The sequence below is a fragment of the Haliotis rubra genome, unplaced genomic scaffold (assembly GCF_003918875.1).
Source record: "Haliotis rubra isolate DU_JTF1 unplaced genomic scaffold, ASM391887v1 Scf398, whole genome shotgun sequence".
Lineage (NCBI taxonomy): Eukaryota > Metazoa > Mollusca > Gastropoda > Lepetellida > Haliotidae > Haliotis > Haliotis rubra.
Window position 1 is genome coordinate 989,507 of NW_025767077.1, and position 6,481 is coordinate 995,987.

The 6,481-nt window shown below is 42.7% G+C and overlaps 1 long non-coding RNA gene across 1 annotated transcript; it reads left to right on the forward strand.

Annotated features, from left to right (window-relative positions):
• The first annotated feature begins 857 nt into the window (after nucleotides 1-857).
• On the forward strand, nucleotides 858-1,098 carry LOC124286982. Its single transcript, XR_006901164.1, has 2 exons — nucleotides 858-896; nucleotides 1,040-1,098. It is a non-coding gene; the product is annotated as an uncharacterized LOC124286982 (long non-coding RNA).
• Nucleotides 1,099-6,481: the final 5,383 nt, after the last annotated feature.

A 6,481-nucleotide genomic window follows, 5' to 3' on the forward strand; every position in this document is an offset into this window, starting at 1 on the left:
GGTGGGGACATACACAGGTGGGATGACACTAATACAGGTGGAATAACATACAGGTGGAATGACACACACAGGTGGGATAACATACAGGTGGGATGACACACACAGGTGGAATAACATACAGGTGGGATGACACTAACACAGGTGGAACACACAGGTGTGGATGACACTACCACAGTTGGAAATACAGGTGGAATAACATACAGGTGGATGACACTAATACAGGTGGAACAACACCACAATGGGATACACTAGTACACACAGGTGAAGAAAAAATAACACAGGTGGGATTACACAAGTACACACAGGTGGAATAACATACAGGTGGGATGACACTAGTACAGGTGGAATAACATTCAGGTGGGATGACACTAACACAGGTGGAATAACATACAGGTGGGATGACACTAGTACAGGTGGAATAACATACAGGTGGGATGACACTAATACAGGTGGAATAACATACAGGTGGGATTACACTAGTACAGGATGAATCACATTCAGGTGGGATGACACTAATACAGGTGGAATAACATTCAGGTGGGATGACACTAACACAGGTGGAATAACATACAGGTGGGATGACACTAATACAGGTGGAATAACATACAGGTGGGATGACACTAGTACAGGTGGAATAACATTCAGGTGGGATTACACTAACACAGGTGGAATAACATACAGGTGGGATGACACTAATACAGGTGGAATAACATACAGGTGGGATGACACTAATATAGGTGGAATAACATAGGTGGGATGACACTAACACATGGAATAACATTCAGGTGGATGGACACACAGGTGGAATAACATACAGGTGGGAATACACAGGTGGAATAACACACAGGGGAATAACATACAGGATGGATGACACAGACAGGAGGAATAACATTCAGGTGGATGACACTAATACAGGTGGAATAACATACAGGTGGGATTACACTAGTGGACAGGTGGAATAACATTCAGAGGGGGATGACACTACAGGTGGAATAACATACAGGTGGGATGACACTAATACAGGTGGAATAACATACAGGTGGGATGACACTAGTACAGGTGGAATAACATACAGGTGGGATGACACTAATACAGGAGGAATAACATACAGGTGGATGACACTAGCTACAGGTGGAACACTGGATACATACAGGTGGAATAACATACAGGTGGGATGACACTAATACAGGTGGAATAACATACAGGTGGGATGACACTAGTACAGGTGGAATAACATACAGGTGGGATAACAACAGGTGGGATGCACAGTAGGTGGAATAACATTCAGGTGGGATGACACTAACACAGGTGGAATAACATACAGGTGGGATTACACTAATACAGGTGGAATAACATACAGGTGGGGTGACACTAATACAGGTGGAGTAACATACAGGTGGGACATACAGGTGGGATTACAAGTACAGGTGGAATAACATTCACAGGTGGGATTACACTAGTACAGGTGGAAATAACATACAGGTGGGATTACACTAATACAGGTGGAATAACATACAGGTGGGATGACACTAATACAGGTGGAATAACATACAGGTGGGATTACACTAGTACAGGTGGAATAACATACAGGTGGGATTACACTAATACAGGTGGAATAACATTCAGGTGGGATGACACTAACACAGGTGGAATAACATACAGGTGGGATGACACACTATGACAGGTGGAATAACATACAGGTGGACCATAGCCACCCGATTGGGACACAGGAACAAGGTGAATAACATTCAGGTGGGATGACACTTACACAGGTGGAATAACATAACAGGTGGGATGACACTAGTACAGGTGGACACAACATACAGGTGGGATTACACTAATACAGGTGGAATAACATACAGGTGGGATTACACTTATACAGGAGGAATACAGGTGGAATAACATACAGGTGGGATGACACTAATACAGGTGGAATAACATACAGGTGGGATGACACTAATACAGGTGGAATAACATACAGGTGGGATTGACACTAATAGTACAGGTGGAATAACATTACAGGTGGGATGACACTAATACAGGTGGAATAACATTCAGGTGGGATTACTAACACAGGTGGAATAACATACAGGTGGGATTACACTAATACAGGTGGAATAACATACAGGTGGGATGACACTAGTATGACAGGTGGAATAACATTCAGGTGGGATTACACTAACACAGGAGGAATAACATACAGGTGGGATGACACTAGTGGTGGAATAACATACAGGTGGGATTACACTAGTACACACATACAGGTGGGATGACACTAGTACAGGTGGAATAACATACAGGTGGGATGACACTAATACAGGTGGAATAACATTCAGGTGGGATGACACTAACACAGGTGGAATAACATACAGGTGGGGACACAGTGGAGTAACATTCAGGTGGGATGATACAGGCCACACTAATACAGGTGGAATAACATACAGGTGGGATGACACTAATACAGGTGGAATAACATACAGGTGGATGACACTAATACAGGTGGAATAACATACAGGTGGGATGACACAGAATGGTACAGGTGGGATAAAGGAGAATAACACAGGTGGGATGACACTAATACAGGTGGAATAACATACAGGTGGGATGACACTAACACAGGTGGAATAACATACACAGGAGGAATGAACAACATACAGGTGGATAACACCACAGGTAATACAGGTGGAATAACACAGGTGGGATGGACACTAACACAGGTGGAATAACATACAGGTTGGATGACACTAACACAGGTGGAATAACATACAGGTGGGATGACACTAATACAGGTGGAATAACACACAGGTGGGATGACACTAATACAGGTGGAATAACACAGGTGGGATGACACAGGTGGATGGAATAACATTCAGGTGGGATGACATAACACAGGTGGAATAACATACAGGTGGGATGACACTAATACAGGTGGAAATAACATACAGGTGGGATGACACTAATACAGGTGGAATAACACACAGGTGGGATGGACACACAGGTGGAAGTACAGGTGGAATAACATATCAGGTGGGATGACACTAACACAGTACAGGAGGAAATAACATACAGGTGGACACAATGGAGGGAATAACATACAGGTGGGATGACACTAATACAGGTGGAATAACATACAGGTGGGATGACACTAATACAGGTGGAATAACACAGGTGGGATGACACTAATACAGGTGGAATAACACACAGGTGGGATGACACTAGTACAGGTGGAATAACATACAGGTGGGATGACACTAATACAGGTGGAATAACATACAGGTGGGATGACACTAATACAGGTGGAATAACACTAATACAGGTGGGATGGGACACTAGTACAGGTGGAATAACATACAGGTGGGATACACTACTAATACAGGTGGAATAACATACAGGTGGGATGACACTAATACAGGTGGAATAACATACAGGTGGGATGACACTAATACAGGTGGAATAACATTACAGGTGGGATGACACTAATACAGGTGGAATAACATACAGGTGGGATGACACTAATACAGGTGGAATAACATACAGGTGGGATGACACTAATACAGGTGGAATAACATACAGGTGGGATGACACTAATACAGGTGGAATAATAACATACAGGTGGGATGACACTAAGTACAGGTGGAATAACATACAGGTGGGATGACACTAATACAGGTGGAATAACATACAGGTGGGATGACACTAATACAGGTGGAATAACATACAGGTGGGATGACACACTGGAATAACATACAGGTGGGATACAGGTGGAATAACATACAGGTGGGATGACACTAATACAGGTGGAATAACATACAGGTGGGATGACACTAATACAGGTGGAATAACATTCAGGTGGGATGACACTAACACAGGTGGAATAACATACAGGTGGGATGACACTAATACAGGTGGAATAACATACAGGTGGGATGACACTAATACAGGTGGAATAACATTCAGGTGGGATGACACTAATACAGGTGGAATAACATACAGGTGGGATGACACTAGTACAGGTGGAATAACATACAGGTGGGATGACACTAATACAGGTGGAATAACATACAGGTGGGATGACTAATACAGGTGGAATTACACTACTAGTACAGGTGGAATAACATTCAGGTGGGATGACACTAATACAGGTGGAATAACATACAGGTGGGATGACACTAATACAGGTGGAATAACATACAGGTGGGATGACACTAATACAGGTGGAATAACATACAGGTGGGATGACACTAATACAGGTGGAATAACATACAGGTGGGATGACACTAACACAGGTGGAATAACATACAGGTGGGATGACACTAATACAGGTGGAATAACATACAGGTGGGATGACACTAATACAGGTGGAATAACATACAGGTGGGATTACACTAATACAGGTGGAATAACATACAGGTGGGATTACACTAGTACAGGTGGAATAACATACAGGTGGGATTACACTAATACAGGTGGAATAACATACAGGTGGGATGACACTAGTACAGGTGGAATAACATACAGGTGGGATGACACTAATACAGGTGGAATAACATACAGGTGGGATGACACTAATACAGGTGGAATAACATACAGGTGGGATGACACTAATACAGGTACAGGGAATAACATACAGGTGGGATGACACTAATACAGGTGGAATAACATACAGGTGGGATGACACTAATACAGGTGGAATAACATACAGGTGGGATGACACTAATACAGGTGGAATAACATACAGGTGGGATGACACTAATACAGGTGGAATAACATACAGGTGGGATGACACTAATACAGGTGGAATAACATACAGGTGGGATGACACTGGGATTACACTAATACAGGTGGAATAACATACAGGTGGGATGACACTAATACAGGTGGAATAACATACAGGTGGGATGACACTAATACAGGTGAATAACACAGGTGGGATGACACTAATACAGGTGGAATAACATTCAGGTGGGATGACACTAATACAGGTGGAATAACATACAGGTGGGATGACACTAATACAGGTGGAATAACATACAGGTGGGATGACACTAATACAGGTGGAATAACATACAGGTGGGATGACACTAATACAGGTGGAATAACATACAGGGTGGGATGACACTAATACAGGTGGAATAACATACAGGTGGGATGACACACTAATACAGGTGGGATGTACAGGGAATAACATACAGGTGGGATGACACTAATACAGGTAATACAGGTGGAATAACAGGTGGAATAATACAGGTGGAATATACAGGAGGAATAACATTCAGGTGGGATGACACTAATACAGGGTGCAGGTGGGAATAACAGGTGGAATAACATACAGGTGGGATGACACTAATACTAACATACAGGTGGAATAACATACAGGTGGGGATGACACTAATACAGGTGGAATAACATACAGGTGGGATGACACTAATAACATGCGGGTGGAATAACATGGAACAGGTTGGATGACACTAATACAGGTGGAATAACATTCAGGTGGGATGACACTACACAGGTGGAATAACATACAGGTGGGATGACACTAGTACAGGAGGAATAACATACAGGTTGAATGACACTAATACAGGTGGAATAACATACAGGTGGGATGACACTAATACAGGAGGAATAACATACAGGTGGGATGACACTAATACAGGTGGAATAACATACAGGTGGGATGACACTAATACAGGTGGAATAACATACAGGTGGGATGACACTAATACAGGTGGAATAACACAGGTGGATGACATAACAGGTGGAATAACACAGGTGGGATGACACTAATACAGGTGGAATAACATACAGGTGGGATGACACTAATACAGGTGGAATAACATACAGGTGGGATGACACTAGTACAGGAGGAATAACATTCAGGTGGGATGACACTAATACAGGTGGAATAACATACAGGTGGGATTACACTAATACAGGAGGAATAACATACAGGTGGGATGACACTAATACAGGTGGAATAACATACAGGTGGGATGACACTAACACAGGTGGAATAACATACAGGTGGGATGACACTAATACAGGTGGGAGTATACAGGTGGAATACAGGTGGGATGACACTAATACAGGTGGAATAACATACAGGTGGGATGACACTAATACAGGTGGAATAACCATACAGGTGGGATGACACTATTACAGGTGGAATAACATACAGGTGGGATGACACTAATACAGGTGGAATAACATACAGGTGGGATGACACTAATACAGGTGGAATAACATACAGGTGGGATGACACTAATACAGGTGGAATAACATACAGGTTGGATGACACTAATACAGGTGGAATAACATACAGGTGGGATGACACTAATACAGGTGGAATAACATACAGGTGGACATGACACATAATACAGGAGGAATAACATACAGGTGGGATGACACTAATACAGGTGGAATAACATACAGGTGGGATGACACTAATACAGGTGGAATAACATACAGGTGGGATGACACT